We start from the raw sequence: 16,885 nt of genomic DNA, 5'->3' as shown, positions 1-16,885 counted from the left end.
CAGCGCAGTGTCAGCGTCATCCACCAACCGGCGACTGGCGGCCCGCTGACGTCAGGCCAACCGTTGGCCAATGGACGGCCGATGTGGCTGCGTTCGACCAATCGGAGTATACCGTGGTGCCACACCGAGGATAAGGCCCCTGAGGGCAAGGAAAGGTCAGTATAAGACACGTGGCTCCTTTCAGGTGCATGCATTTAGAACCTCGCGCCGCGACGTGGTTTGCCGCTCAAGCGCGCCACGGCTTACCATGCCGCGATTCGGTCCGACCGCAACACCGCTTATTTTGTTTTCAAACACGTTAAGTGGTCATGCGGATGCCCAGCTAGATGCACACCTTTGGATAGTGGTGTCATGCCGCGGTTTGTTATGCCAGAACGTTCTTGTTACAGCACCCTTGAAATCGAAGATGGTCCAAAATCCGCCCGTTGCATTTTCCGAACCGGAACAGTGGGTATTGAACTAACTGGCAAGCTGGGAGCTGATGCCAAAATGGAGGAACTGGAGTTCCCCTACCCTAACTTCCCAATCGGGAAAGTTAGAGAGTTGGGATTGGGGTTACTCCAACCCCAACTCGCTCAATAAGCCTAAACCTAGTTGAAAATCCTACCAGAACAGTAAGCTCCAGCGTGCATCAGTGTATACTTGATACATAGTGCATCAACCTGACCGTATGCTTTAGCGAAGCGTCTGGATGTAACATAGTAGTTGATTGCGTAAACCATTATGGGGATTTGCATCTTTTTAAAGTCAATTACGTAGCTCCGTGTCGCACAAGCTCAGCGCAGCGCATGATGTCCAATAATGATCCAGACACAAAATAAATGAAGATAAATTACGTTCATTAATGACTGCTTCAAGCCGGAAGCGCCTAGCCCCTAGCCTAATTTTTGGATACTGCACCCTGACAAGGTCAAGAAAGGTACCGTTAGGGGCCTTCAGTATCGTGTAAATACCGCCAGCGATGATGACGTCACTAGGAACAGAGAAATATGCCAACTGGCTAAGACATTCAGCTGGAGTGAGGGCCCAAAAATGTGTCATACACCACAGGTTCAAAGAGCTCGCTAACAAGTAGGACGGCCGGAGGCAAGACCTACGGTGACAGCATCATTACCCTCCAACTAAGGTTTCTCAAGAGGGAAGAACCTGAGGAGGATTACGTCACGACAGTCTACAGAAGTAGTTCAACGCTCGGGAGAACTCTTCTCAACGTTGCGCCACCGTCGACTGAAAAACGTCACGAGGAACGTCATATACGACACGCCGTGCAGCTGTGGCAGATTTCATGAAGGAGAGACGAGTCGCCCTCTGTTGGTCAGACTGCGGGAGCGCAGAGTGGCAACGGGCAGGTCTGAAGCTCTGAAGTCGGGCGTGACTGAGCACGCTTGGTTATAAGGCGATCTCTGACCAGCGTGGAGCGAGATAACCATCATCATCGTCATCATCAACAACAAAAGCTGCACTGGAAAGAGAAAAATACGCATATAGATAGGAGATTGGTATGATGGAGTGCTCGCTGCTCACATACAAACGCACCAGACTAGGACGATAACCTGAACAATTATTCCATCCGTAGTACGGATACCACGCCTGTTAATAAATCTGCGAAGCTATATCTGAACGTAGCGTACGAGTTCGCATGTAATTTCGAGAAACGAGCCGCCCGTCCAGCGCATTACACGGGTCAGACCGGAGCACTCCACGGACGAAGTCAGTCCGTGTATGGCTGATGGATCCGCTGGGCACATTGGGTCGGTTCAAAAGACCTGGCAGTCCACGGAATAAGACCGGACCGGATTATACGGTTTGCTTGGGCATGCGTGCTCGCGTGTTGAAAATAAATTTAAGCGTACAAGACACTTAACTCAGTTTACAACGCCTATTGCAACATCCCCATGGAAGGAGCTTCAATCCTTCAAAGTTGTCATTTCAATTGTGGATAATGGAAAGTTTTTTTGAAAGTTATTGAGGTAAACACTACGCTGAATGGAGTAATGACAGCAGTTTGGGAGGTACATACCAAGTCATTAGCTGTCATGCATACTGGTGGTATGATAAACCATGGCTGATTGGACGAAATACACATGGGAACACCTTGAGAACAATTCGTGGAATTCCACACAACTACAACTATGTCCACATAACTACAGCTACGAACTAGGCCACACACCTACAACTTTGGACAGTAGGAGGCTGACGATACACGTGTAAAACTGCGACCCAAAATGTTTTTTTTGTGATAGGAAGCTCGCAACTTACCTGCAACATGGCTTATTCGTGTCTAAGAAATATTCTTGTCAGATCGAGATGACGGTCTATAATGACTGAAACGTAGCAGATGAAGTGTAATGCAAAAAAGATCCTTCATTTTTGATAGGGTTATTTACAACAACGCATTTGCTGCTTTCAGATATGAATTGGGGACATCATTCACGAAAAAGAACGTTACATGAGGTGTTTTCTTAAGGAATTGAAAGGCTGTGTAGATAAACCTTGGCTATGACGAGCAAGAACTTTTTTATTGACAATACCATTGCTTGAAGACCTTTTCTTTCCGAGCGTTTGCGCAGATGGACTCAGGGCATAAGACAGCTCCGTGATTTTTGGTTATCAAAATATGAAATAGTTGATGATATGGCCCTGTCCATTTGTCATGACATCTCTCGTTGTGATGCACTTTTTATAGTATTGCTGTTACAATCTGCTCTCTAAGTCTACTCATCTGAGCTTACACGACAGAGAAGTTCAACTGAAGCAGCCGAACCAGGCCCCCGCTGGATTCGCCAGAAGCAGACCAGTGAACGAGTATTTAAGAAACAATAATTAGTTTGCTATCTGACCGAAGAGATGTGGGATGCGCGCTGAAGAACGTAATGCATGCCTGACGTTCCTGGAAAATTGAAAGAACGTGCAGATGAAGTATTTGAGGGGCTACTCGATAAGACGTCCTTGAAGAGGTAGATGAATCACACACTTCAAAGAGCAAACAGCGGTTTTGAACGCCGCTTTAGGAGTTCCTGAGGGTCGGAAAGCTTTTTAGACCTTTTATGGCGCTAGTTCACTGAATAACAAGAGAAGTTCCTGGACGCAAACCCGAGTTTCCTCGTGTGCCTTAGGTTTGATCAAAGAAATAAGCTGAGATCACTCTGTCCTATGACAATGTTGGCAATCTTGAGATGAAACACGTAGATTCATCTCGAGCTTCAATTTCAAGATGCGGTTGCAGGCCGAAGTCAACCAGATAAGCTATGCTGGTCGAACTCGTATTTAACCACAAGACTTGGGAAAGCATTTGCTTGTCAAAAGAGTACTGGTGGCAAATGGTGCTTTCAGTCGTTGCAGGATTGGCAAATCGGCCAATTATGTCATCTTGGATGGACAATATTATCTCAGAAACACTGGCAACATTCGCAGAGTTGGAACCAAAGCTGGCTGGATTGCCAGTAATCGGACCGATTATGCAAAGAAACGGTAACCAACTTATTGATGTCGCCGATACCTGAGTTGTGGCGTCGAAACATTAAGTGAATGATTTTCACCCGGATCTTTCTATGACACTGACCAAACCCTAAATATTCTAAATCCGGCACCCCTCTCTTTGTGGTTTCTCGGAGTTTTCCCCCGTACGAGACTGCCAAACGTTTAAATGATGTTACAACACATCTTAGTGGTGTGCTCACTTCGTTCTACTTGCAACTTCAATGATATCCTAAAGTTGGCACGGCGAAAGTCTGCCTTATCGCTTTAGATTCGCCCCCGCAATACATGCCACCACATAGCCTTATCACATAGAAGCTGCTATAGTTGCCTCCATGCAAGCGCCTTTTCGGTGCCTCGATGGCAAGCCCTACCAACTGTTCAATGATGCTGAATGGATTTCTCAATGGGCGCTATTTGCCCAGGCCTATATGGTTTCACCGGACCGTTGTTAGGCAGCGATGACGCATCAAACATTGCGGCCGGTACATCAATGATTTGTCCTGATGTGCTCAGGCTGTTAACGGCCTTTCATTGACGTCTTTGTGCACAAGGTCATTGTTCTTTCACAAATGTGTACAAATAACGATCGGCTGAGGCTGTTGTGCGCGCAATATGACCAGCTGGCTTATCCCCTTCTCGCAAATATAATTTATCATAATCGCCATCGCTCAGGCTGTAGCCTCCATGCTCAATTGCGTGCCCTGACCGAAATAAAGAGGGTGTTGTGCGTATTCACGTCCATAGAGCACTTGGAATTGTTTCTCGGGGACCTTCTTCGGTCAGGAATTAGAGCGTATTAGGGGGTTACTGTTCGATATTAGAGACTACTGCGATACGCATTTTGGCGAAAGATGTTAGCTTTTGTGGACCAACTTCCTAACCACATACAAAGCCAGCATCAGAAAATCGGATGATGACATCACCAGAGTTAAGCTCCCTTACAAAACTATGACTGCATCAGCATAGAGGACGAAACGAACAAGCCACCAAACATATTTCACCAAAAGTGTTAACTCTCAACAAACCGTAAAACGACTTAAATTTATCATATAACCAAGGTCATAGATCTATATATATATATATATATATATATATATTATATATACTATATATAATACATTGCAATTTCAGTACTTACGTCGGCAATACAGGTCACCAGATTATTTTGGGCCATCCAGTGTACCCCTTTATTAATATCTCTGCACATACAGTACCAATGCTCAATAATCATACACGCACGCACTCATAAGAATTTTACAGAAGAATTTTAAAGAATTTATTAAATTACAAAACCGAAGAATTTCAAAGATCCCCGTGAGGAGTCCCGGGTAAATTGACCTTGTAGCTTCGTGACTTTTTTAAAAAAATCTATGAAAGAGGCTTTAATTTCGTGGACCTTGCCAAGTTATGTTAAAAATATGAAAGATCTGAGACTTCGTGGCGTTACCCACGTGATGATTTGTCGACGGACCCCCCCCCCCCCACACATTGCCGCAGACAGGTGACTGCCATATGCCATGGCTTAGCTCCATCTCTATCGCATTTGTCCCGAACGCCCTGAAGAGGCCCGTCATTCGGTGCCAGCGGCTGTGAATGCGAGTTTGCTCGACTACGTAGCGATCAATTGACAGAAAAGTCAATGCTGCTCAAGGCAGTCGATCTATTCAGTGATGCATGTCCCTGCGTCCCCATTGGAAGTAGGGCCGTTCAGCGCAGACTATGCGAGGCAATGACGACTGTTTGCCAATCCACCGGTGTTACGACATTTGAGTTTTCAGGAGTTTATTCTCGCGCTTTCGTACTCCACGGCGGGCTTGAATGGGTGTTAATCGATGGTGTTTCCTTGTTTCAGAAGCATCGTGATCATCCCTCGCCGCACCATCCACATCGGCACCACTGATGCCTGAAGCTGTGTATCGCCCGGCCAGCTCTGAACACTGGAACCAGGGCGCGAACGGTAGGTTGTGAACGAACTATGAGTTCAGTGTGCCACTGAACTGCCACTGCCAATGTACTCCAGCACCTACTGAAAGTCGATAACTCAGTCTGAGAGCGATGAACTCATAATGCCGAAAGCCAGGAGCTGAATATCTTTCACGCTTACGTCACGTTGTCAACAAATGGGCATTACGCGAGACCTATCAGGTCGATGCCGTGGTGCTTGTGGTGACGTAATGTGATCAGCTTGCCCGCTGCTGGGCGGCGGAGGGGTAGACGGAGTCACGCGCCAAGCCACCCGCTTGCGCCGCACGGCACGGACGCTACCCGAGTCTGCTGAGATCGAGTCTTGTGGGTCAGCGGGAGACTGTCGCTGTCTGCTGAGACCCAGGCTTGTGGGTCGGCGGGGACGCAGTCGCTGTCTGCTGAGACTCAGTCTTGTCGGTTGGTGGGGAGGGTCGTCGCAGTCTGCTGATGCCCAATCTTGTGGGTCGGTGGGGAGACCGTCGGCGTTTGCTGAGACTCAGTCTTGTCGGTCGGTGGGGAGGCAGTCGCTGTCTGCTGAGATCCAGGCTTATGGGTTGGCGGGACGCAGTCTCTGTCTGCTGAGACCCAGGCTTATGGGTCAACGGGGACGCAGTCGCTGTCTGCTGAGACCCAGGCTTATGGGTCAGCGGGGACGCAGTCGCTGTCTGCTGAGACCCAGTCTTGTGGGTCGGTGGGGAGGCCGTCGCTGTCTGCTGATACCTAATCTTGTGGGTCGGCCGGGACGCAGTCACTGTCTGCTGATACCAATCTTGTGGCTTGGCGGGCAGGCCGTCGCTGTCTGCTGAGACTCAGGCTCGTGGCTGGTCGACGGGCGGCCGTCACTCCACAAGGTCGCGAGGATTAGATCCTCGCACATGACCTTGGCTCAGACTGCAAATGGCCTTCCTCCACGAGGTAGCATCCGACATGATCTACTCCGGCTCGTCGACCACAAGCTCTCTGTTGCGCCGACGTTGCCTGAAGCCAGAGGCCGAAGTCTGCCCGGTCTGAAGTCTGTCGATGGCTGCCTGTCTGTATGTGCGAGCTCCCGCCACCCGCCTAACGGTCCGCTGCCACGACGCTGGGGTGGCGATCCACGGCGACCGGGGCGCTGACAGGGCGGGGGTGTCGCTGAGCGGCTGGCAGTAGCAGGTGCGGGGCTCGATTCTCCGCGGGTCTCCGCAGACAGACATCACTTCAGACTCGGCAGACATCGGCGGACGACAGCCCGCGCATGTCAGGATGAGAGGTGGGCGACGCCATGAGGCCTGGGTTGCTGAAGGTCCCGTGAAGACTCCGATGACAACATCTACATTGGGGCCTGTCCGAAGGAGCAGGGCCGGCCCATCCTCTTCTCAATGTCGACGCTGTCCATAAGAGCAACTGAAGTAGATATGTAAGTTGTTCTCTGCATTCGCGAGGAACACTGTTCACAGAAATAATGCAGTAGTAATAGCCCTATTCCTCGGAAAAAACAGGAGAATGGAGATATGGATGGGTTGATATTGCAGTAACATGTCTTTATCGCAGTCATACCACTTCTGCCACTGTTTCAATAAAGGCATGTCGCCGAAATATCAGCCCATCTGTATCTTCATTCTCCTGGTTTTTCTCCTGGCAATAAGGTTATTACTACCGTCTTATCTAAGTGAAATATAGCCCACCACCAGCTTCGCAGTGGTTTGGGTCTTTGGTGCAGTTGTAACGGGACCACCTGATATGATGTAAGAGAGACAAGAGTTTCAGGAAGAGTTTCGACGCAGGAAGAGTTTCGACGCCCATGAATTGTGATGGAGATAGGCGCCCGCAGACTGTCAGGGGTGGTGGCTTAACAATAACAACAAGACATCAAAGAAATAATTAATTAGCATGTTTGACGTGTCCAACAGCGCTCGGGGTCATGGGTGTGCAAAGCTAAGCACAAAAGTACGGCTAAAAGCCTAAGGTGATACTTAAACAGAACATCTTTTGATCATGTGCATACTGCCAATTCAAAAACATACTGAAATCATCAAACAGCCAAGCTTACATCCTAACAGTGGATGCACAGTATTTTTCCAAAAGCTGCTCGAAACACAGACAGCTAAAACTAAGGGTCTCGGTGACGCTCGCTCAGCGTCGGGATAGAAATTCTCCTGATAATTAACCAAAGGACATTAGTGCAGCCATGCAAACTCCACGTCCGCCCGTCATACGCCAGCGAGCTGAGGTGAACATTACTGCAGCCATGCAGTCTCCACGTCCGCCCGTCATACGCCAGCGAGCTGAGGTGAACATTACTGCAGCCATGCGTCCACGTCCGCCCGTCATACGCCAGCGAGCTGAGGTGAACATTACTGCAGCCATGCGGTCTCCACGTCCGCCCGTCATACGCCAGCGAGCTGAGGTGAACATTACTGCAGCCATGCAGTCTCCACGTCCGCCGTCCTACGCCAGCGAGCTGAGGTGAACATTACGCAGCCATGCAGTCTCCACGTCCGCCCGTCATACGCCAGCGAGCTGAGGTGAACATTACTGCAGCCATGCAGTCTCCCACGTCCGCCCGTCATACGCCAGCGAGCTGAGGTGAACATTACTGCAGCCATGCAGTCTCCACGTCCGCCCGTCATCCGCCAGGAGCTGAGGTGACATTACTGCGCCATGCAGTCTCCACGTCCGCCCGTCATACGCCAGCGAGCTGAGGTGAACATTACTGCAGCCATGCGGTCTACCACGTCCGCCCGCCAACGCCAGAAGCTTAGGTGAACATACATGCAGCCATGCAGTCTCCACGTCCGCCCCGTCATACGCCAGCGAGCTGAGGTGAACATTACTGCAGCCATGCAGTCTCCACGTCCGCCCGTCATACGCCAGCGAGCTGAGGTGAACATTACTGCAGCCATGCAGTCTCCACGTCCGCCCGTCATACGCCAGCGAGCTGAGGTGAACATTACTGCAGCCATGCAGTCTCCACGTCCGCCCGTCATACGCCAGCGAGCTGAGGTGAACATTACTGCAGCCATGCGGTCTCCACGTCCGCCCGCCAACGCCAGCGAGCTTAGGTGAACATTACTGCAGCCATGCAGTCCCCACGTCCAACCGGCATACGCCAGCGAGCTGAGGTGAACATAACTGCAGCCATGCAGTTTCCACGTCTGCCCGTCATACGCCAGCGAGCTGAGGTGAACACTACTGCAGCCATGCAAAATCCACGTCCGCCCGTCATACGCCAACGAGCTGAGGGGAACAACTAGCGAAGTCTTTATTGGCGTACCACCTTACCTGCAAAACTGCTTTTCTGGCTGTACGTCAATGGGCTGAAGATGGGCGTTAGTTTGTCCACTAAGGCATGCACAGCCCATTCATACATTTATGGCGAATTGTGTTTCCACTTGGACACACCGAGGTGTTCAGAGCTTAGTTCACCAAGAGAGACGTTAAACTGGGGCCAGTAGTCCACGATATGTTAAAGCCGCACAATCTACTCCATCGTGCGATAGCATTCACCTGTTTGCTCTGGTCGTCATACACCGACAATCGTTTTGCGTAAGTGGTCTTCCTCGCCTTTTGACAGCCTCTTTGCGAAAACAAAAAACAGCATGATTTATCTGCTCCACCCTCTCACCCCTTTTTGTGAGCTTGAATTAGAGTTAGGCTGGAACAAGCACAACGAGATTTGGCTGGGCGCACGGACCACGAGAACTGTGGCTGATTATAAGGGTGTCCCTAGGGGCTGATTATAAGGGTGCCCCTAGCCCTGTGTCTAGCAAGGGTCATCGCGTCCTTTCGGCAGCGATGACCCAGCCCGCAGCCCGCCGCGTCGCAAACAGTCCTCAGCATGGTACCGTGTATCGGCTACATGAATGTGGGAGTTTGAATAGCTGACCTTTACACATCATTGTTGACAAAATTCGCACAGATTCGGGAGACACGTTCTGTGTTAGGTTTTGAATGGTCTTTTGCTTAACCTTCACTTTTGTCTCACTTGTGAGCTTGAGCAATGCCAGGAACGTTGAACATTCTCAAGATGTAACTCAATGACTGCCTGACACCTGTGGTCAATGAGTTCCTCGTAGTGCATGGAACGTTGTTTATTTTCAGCACATAAACTCATCACGACGAAAACGAGGGGCTTGGGATACTGCACGTTTATGTCAAGAACTTCTCCGCCAGTTCACCCAAGCTCACTGGGGGGGGGGGGGGGGGGGGGGGGGGGGAGGGACAGCAGAAGGCGGTGTTGGCCTTACCAGCGGGCCAAACTTGGCACGTGCTGTCAGAGCCGGGCTGCAGTGAGCCCCTGTGGTCCGCTGGGTCGATGCGCCATCTGGATGTTGTCCGAAGTCTGGATGTTGTCTGGATGTTGTCTGGATGTTGTCCGAAGTTGGGTGTGAAGCGGGGTCTGCCGCGGCGTTTTCTCAGACCGCTGCGTGTCACATGCGCTTGGTCCTGCCATGCACGTGGAGGCGATTCATGAACGAGCCACGATTCGAGGCACGATCACGGACGACTGGCCATTTCGTGCAGCTGGTGCGACCCGCCCGACAGCTTGGCCGGCAGCAGTCACTTCGGCAGCCCGGAGGTGGTGCTGAACAGCCGGCGAGTCCGCCACGCACCGCATACTCGTCCCCCTGGGCGTCAGCGCCGGCGGGTACCAGTCGCGGAGCTGTACCCGTCTACCCTCGGCTGGGTACAGTAGCTGTCAACCGTCTACCCTCGGCCGGGTACAGTAGCTGTCAACCGCCTACCCCCGGCTGGGTACAGTAGCTGTCAACCGTCTACCCTCGGCTGGGTACAGTAGCTGTCAACCGTCTACCCCCGGCTGGGTACAGTAACTGTCAGCCGTCTACCCCCGGCTGGGTACAGTAGCTGTCAATCGTGTACCCCCGGCTGGGTACAGTGCCTGCCAACTGTCTATACGCGGTGGGGTACAGTGACAGTGCGTCCTCGACAATCAGTTTCACGAGCAGACGCTTCGGCGGCCGTTGTCACAGGCACGAGCAGACGCTTCGGCTGCCTTTATCACAGTTGCCATATTAGATACCTGAGTTCGTGGGGTGAAACAACGGGCGGGACCCTTCTTGGCCCGCCACCAACGACGCGATATCGAATGAGAGCAGCGCCAGATCGTTGCTCTAATGCGTTTGCAGACAGGTACAGACAGCTCAGATACTCAGATACTCAGTGGTCAGATACGGACTATTAATTCAAGTCGATGGGCCATGACAGTTCGATAAAGTCTGGAGTTTCACGGCCAACGTGCGAATATTTAACACGCGCCCGGGTGGCCGGTTGGATACCCTTCGCTCGGTTGGGGTCAATTTGACCCCGCTGAGATCTCGGGAACTAAGAGAGCTAGAAACACAAAATTCACAGAGTGCATTGACCTGTACGTGAACTCACTTCGGTCAAAGCATAAGATTTCTGGGTCATGACCTTTGGGTCAAATCAGGTCAGATAAGATTTAATTCCAGTTTGTTCTCCAAAGAGTCCCTAGAACCTAGATAACTGCTCTAAGAAATAGCTCACATAATCAGTCAAGGTCAATAAGCTTTTTTGACCTTTTAAAAGTCATGGCGACCAAAATCATGCAAGACTGCCTAGAGTTCTGCATCTGAATAAGCGGCTAAGATTACGCTAGACAGTATGTTCCTAAAAACAAAGTGTTGGCTCGGGTTATTTTAGTTCAGTGACCTATTGTGACCTTTAAGAAATCCATGGAAGGTGTATAATGCGGTTCCTGCTATCAATAAATTTGAAATGGGCGTCAGAAACTACACCATACAGCAAGCCCTAAAGTAATAAAACAGGTTGGTTTTCACCTTGGTCTGACCGTCATACCTGACCCTAGGCCAATGTAATCTGTTTATTCAATTGTTGTGTTGCGTAAGAAAGTATCTGAGAGATGTATGGCGTCGTCTAACACTCCGCTGTTGGATCAGATTGAATGATTGCATAGAAATTGCCTTCGCTGAAACCCTGGCATGACTTTGACCCGCCATAGGTCAGTGACCTTACAAGGTATATCTAAATTCGTAATGTCAGACAATCCGCTATTTAATTGTTTACAGGTATGCAAAATCTGGCGCGGCTAAGCCGCGTCGCTCGGAAACCATTCGGGAAAACTTTTGGGGGGGTCAATTTGAGAGCGCGCATTAAGTGGAATAGGTCAGACGCACAAAATTATGCATGTATAACACCTGAATGCGCGGGTTTTTCGAATGGCCATGATGTACCCGCCGGAGATGGTGTTTCACCTGCAAGTTGAGCCCATGCAAGCATGCATTAAATGGGAGCCGGTTGTCATGATTGTCCAGCACCACAGCCGGGATGACAAGGTCATGTCCGTGGGAGCGCTGACCTCCGTGTGTATGGGCGGAAGCGCTGACCTCCTTGTGTATGGGCGGGAGCGCTAACCTCCGTGTGTATGGGCGGGAGCGCTGACCTCCGTGCGTATGGGCGGGAGCGCTGACCTCCGTGCGTATAGGTGGGAACCCTGACCTCCGTGTGCATGGGCGGGAGCGCTGACCTCCGTGCGTATAGGTGGGCACCATGACCTCCGTGCGTATGGGTGGGAACCATGACCTCCGTGCGTATGGGTGGGAGCGCTGTCGGGTGGTGCATCTCTTTCGGCACGGCTGTTGAGCTGAGCTGCAGGTGCGGTTCTGTAATTCATAACGTCTGCCTGGCGTTGTCACGGGGTGCATTACACTGCCATGTCTGATATTGCCTGACAAGGCGTCTGCAGGAGTCAGTCCAGCTCGCGAAGAATTTCGTACATGTGGCAGCACCCCTCCAGCCAGCGATGACTCGCGCACCACAGTTCGGCATGTGCTGCGCCATGTCCAGCTGCGAACTCTGCACTTGCCTTGTGAGATGAAGTACTTGACAACTGAGGTTTCAGCAGCTCGGAGAATGTTCGCGGCGTCTTTTTGTTATGGGTTTGCATACATTAAATTAGCAAAGAATTGTTCATGCTTTGCAGTGACGTGTCTACGTGCGGCTGGAAATTGAGATGACTGTCTGTGATGCCACCCAAATTTCCACTGCTCTGGATTCAAGAGCGTCTGTTCCCAGCAAGTCATTGTGACAGGCGGCGAACAGTTCAGCATACCAGGAGTCCCTTGTATGAGTTTCCTTCTCTTTGCTGGGCTCAGTTCGCGTCATGTGAACAAAACTTGACATGTGCGCGCGTCAGGGCCCTTTCAATGCGAACGAGGATCAAAGGCATGTCACGATTATTGCCATGAACGGGAGGATGTGTGCCGGTTACAATCTGTTTGGATCAAACTTATTGACGCAGGCCAGAAATATCTCGCCGTATCGCATACAAAGTAAAGAGTTGCAGCACACTCACCGAAAGGTATGTTCAAGAAGAAAGCGGAAAGATACGTTAAATCTGTGGAGACCTGGGCTCATTGGCACCTGCAAAATTCAACAGTTTAAGAATAATTTTCATCCTATTCTGCTACCCCTCTTCCATCATAACAGTCCCGAATTCCCGCCAGGCATGTCAACATTTATCGGCAGCGGGGACACCTGACGATATTTTTCCGACCTCTGCATTGTGGACTTATTTTGAGTTTTTCCTGCTGGATCTCTGCTGCGCTGCATGCACCCGGTGGCTCGCCCAGATGCATGCATGACTTCGGTTGGTTGTATCGCAGGCCGCTTGGACAGACAGTCTTTGCTAATAGCTGGCTTTTGCTGAGGATGGTCATGTAGATAGACTGCGAACCGTTCATTCTCCACTCCGTAGAACTTCAGTTTGTCCAACAGCCTCCGGTTTCGTGCAACTTGGAATTATTTTGACCTTAACCCAGCGACACCAGGTCAGATGTTCCACTATCATCCACAGTGCTCAGAGCCTCACCATCGTCCACGGCGCTCAGAGCCCCACAATCATCCATGGCGCTCAGAACCTTACCATCATCCGTGGCGCTCAGAACCTTACCACCATCCGTGGCGCTCAGGACATTACCATCATCCATGACGCTCGGAGCCTTACCATCATCCAAGGCGCTCAGAGCCTTAGGATCTCCACGGCGCTCAGAGCCTCACGATCATCCAAGGTGCTAAGAGCCTTACCATCATCCATGGCGCTCAGAACCTTACCATCGCCCACGGCGCTCAGAGCCTGATCAGTGATGACGTCGGGAACCGTTTCGGTGTTGCGTCCTCTACGGTACCCGTGGTCAATGCTCGACTGGATGCGTCTCGATCCAGGGATTAGATCCTGGGGGTCGAGGACGAGTACACCTGGGGGTCGAGGACGAGCACACCTGGGGTCGAGGACGAGTACACCTGGGGGTCGAGGACGAGTACACCTGGGGGTCGAGGACGAGTACACCTGGGGGTCGAGGACGAGTACACCTGGGGGTCGAGGATCGGAGGGCCCAGCCGGCGTTACACAGCACAGCCAATGATCTACATGATCCCGAGGCCAAGCGTCCATCTGACGCGTCCTGGCCCCGTCCGACGGTCCCGCTTCCATCTGACCCATATGCGTGCGTCCCGCTTCCAATAGGGTCGTGGCATCAGGGCCCGGGTGCCACGAGCTTGGTGAGATACTGGGCTGTCGTTCTGTGATGCTTATTCTGGAAACGCCGCTGCAGAAACATTCCAGAAAAGCTCCTTGACATACAATAAATCACCAAAAGACGCTCACGCAGCCGTTGTCAGCACCTGGCCATCGTGCTTTGTTTGGAGGGATTGATGTGGGGTGGTGCTGACCGCCACGCTGGGCGAACAGCACCTCATGCACATCTGAACACAAACAGCGCCTTCGGATTTCAGCTCGTTGCGCAGTTAGGATTTGTTTGTTCTGTTACGGTGCCCCCACGCTCGGCAGGGGAGGCGATGATGCCGGACAGAAATGCACCGTTGGCCTTGTTCTTGACGATTCGCCTCGTGGTGACAGCGTTGTCGTGGAGGCTTCCACGGGCACTCCGTCTCTTCCGAGGAGCCTGGTGGTCCACGACCTTGAGTCCATATAAGGCTTGATTGGCCTGGCTTTAACTTCGCCGCATTCTCCTGTTTGCCATTCAAACAAGTATAATAAATCACGTGGCCTCTGATTTCAAAGCAGGAATTTCAAGTCTGTAGCTGAGGGGCAGAACAACGGACGCACGCATATGTGGCGGTACGTTCCAGGTCACGCACATATGTGGATACGTGTGCAAGTGGCGGATGTCTCCTTTTCCGGGGTCCTGTCGTGCTGTATGCCATCGCCACGCCGCGGTCAGCTGACACCTGTTTCCTTTTTGTTTCAGGTACCCCAGAGCGGCCAGGCGACAAAACGCTGCGTCGATAATGTGCTTGCTCGTGAACAGACGCCTCCCAGTGTCTGAGCTGATATCACACGGATCGCGACATTGTTCGCGGACGTCTTGGCTGTGCTCCACGAAGCCTGGGTTATCAACACCGCGCGAGCTCCTTTACGGCCCGGCTTGTCATGTCAGGACCGTGAGATCGCCGCTTCGAATCTAACCCATGGATGTTTTCGGTATTCTCCCGGCACGATCTGCGCGAGGCATCGCGAATGTTCCCACCGCAGGAGGGGCATGCGTCGTGAAACAGCCTGCCCTGGCGCATGGTCGTCTAACGCGTGCAGATCAGTGCGGTGCACCGAGGCGACGTTAGTCGTGATTATCCGCGCAGTTATTCGTCATCATACACGCCCAAGCATGCGTCCGTATATCAGTGTTATGTTCGCAGTTTACCTCGTGTGTATCTCGGTGTTATGTTCACAATTGAACTCTTCTATATCTCAGTGTTATGTTCACAATTCAGTTATGCGTCGTAATGCGATGTTGTCAATATCTGGGTAGTGGCACGCGGCGAGTGGTGGTGTTCCTGGAATGCTTCAGATGTGTTGGGCACTTCCTGTCCTATTTATGGTCACAGCTGGCGTCAGTGGCACTTTGATCAGGCGGAAAAGCTACATTTCAGTTCAGTTTACTGTCGGCACACTAGGTCATTGTCATGCGGTGAGAGGAATACTGTGTGGATAATCTCCTTCACATATAGCATTTTGCTTCGGGTGTTCATTTCTGTACCACAGGATATAGGTCCTCAACCGAACTTATTATTTTGCAACCATGTATGTGTGATGTGCTCTGCTTGGCTTCTCATCCAGTCCCATGTGTCCTTTTACACCTCGTTTTTAAACGCATCTGCCAGTCAAGGCCGGCTTCAACGTTTGGCGTCACCTGACGTGCATCCTCGGAGCTCCTCCCACTCAGCGGTTCCTTGGCGTGCCTGATGTTGGAGCCCCCGATACTCGCGTCAGAGAGACATGAGAGCGTGGTTGGCAGAACGCCGACTCTCACGCGGCAGGCCTGCGCTCGTCTCCAGACTATAGCTGTGGGAGCAGCGACTGCGGGCTGTTGGTCAGCGTCGTAGCAACACAACATACGGTGCAGTACATCACAACGCCACCAGTGCGCTGATACCACGCGGCCAAAACCAGGCAGTCACTGCGCTCGGTAATCGTTGCGTTCCGCCGTGCACCTTACATATCTAGCTTCAGCGGAATCTTTGCGAAAAGAGATGCTGGTCCTTATTCGTTTCGTGCGCCAATGTCAGTGGAGAGCGGTGGCCTGCTCCACTGCTGTGTGGTAGGCGCTGTGCGCTTCGCCGCTTCTCGCGGCCCTGCACTATGTCCGCGGTTGCGCGACTCGCGCTGTGCGATGTGTCCGCGGTTGCGCGACTAATGCTGTGCGCTGTGTCCGCGGCTGCGCGACTCATGCTGTGCGCTGTGTCCGCGGTTGCGTGACTCGCGCTGTGCGCTGTGTCCGCTGTTGCGCGACTCGCTCTGTGCGCTGTGCTCTGCGGCAAAATGTGATTGGTGCTGAGGGAACTGCCGTGCTGCGTCGGGATTGGGCAACCATATTTTGGGGCTGCGGCTTGGTGTAGCTTTATAGATATCAGTGTCGTATTCATCTGTGGGCTGTGCCGAAATAGCCAATATCAAACACCATTCTAGCAGTGTTCCATGTCTCGGTGGGCGTTCTGCGCCGGGTTTGTCAAGATCTGTTCGCTTGTGTTCAATGGGCGCAATACAGTGGGGCTTTCGCAAGTGTCGTGGATCTGAGGCCGGACACGTGCCGCACCGCTGCGCTGGAGTTGTGCGGGTACTGCGGTCACGTGGGGCCCTAGCCGCCCACTGGGCGCATCATAGATGTTCCTCTATTCGCACCAGTGGAGGTGCTACGGCGGTTGTCATGACGACAGTAGTCGCGACTGTATGCAAGAGGCGTAGCGCTGTTACAAAGCGTTGATAGCATAATTGGAACCGATAAATAATTAAACTTAATATCCTTATTATGTCTTGGCAGTGCTTCTGTGACACAATCCAGTGTTATAATGATGCGCTGTATAACATAGCTGGAACTGAGGTTTCACTATAGGACGCCTTTTTCCAACATGCCTCGACGGTGGGACACTACCTTTAAGTTGTCGA

The 16,885-nt window shown here is 51.7% G+C and overlaps 1 long non-coding RNA gene across 1 annotated transcript; it reads left to right on the top strand.

Moving 5' to 3' along the window:
• Position 1: 1 nt before the first annotated feature.
• Positions 2 to 16,487, top strand: LOC119093932 (uncharacterized). Its single transcript, XR_005093722.1, has 3 exons — positions 2 to 155; positions 5,333 to 5,437; positions 14,694 to 16,487. It is a non-coding gene; the product is annotated as an uncharacterized LOC119093932 (long non-coding RNA).
• Positions 16,488 to 16,885: the final 398 nt, after the last annotated feature.

Source organism: Pollicipes pollicipes, unplaced genomic scaffold (assembly GCF_011947565.3).
Source record: "Pollicipes pollicipes isolate AB1234 unplaced genomic scaffold, Ppol_2.1 Scaffold_1600;HRSCAF=1878_pilon_pilon_pilon, whole genome shotgun sequence".
In the NCBI taxonomy this organism is placed as follows: Eukaryota; Metazoa; Arthropoda; class Thecostraca; order Pollicipedomorpha; family Pollicipedidae; genus Pollicipes; species Pollicipes pollicipes.
Note: the sequence above shows the minus strand (reverse complement) of the source record. Positions and strands in the feature narration are given on the sequence as shown.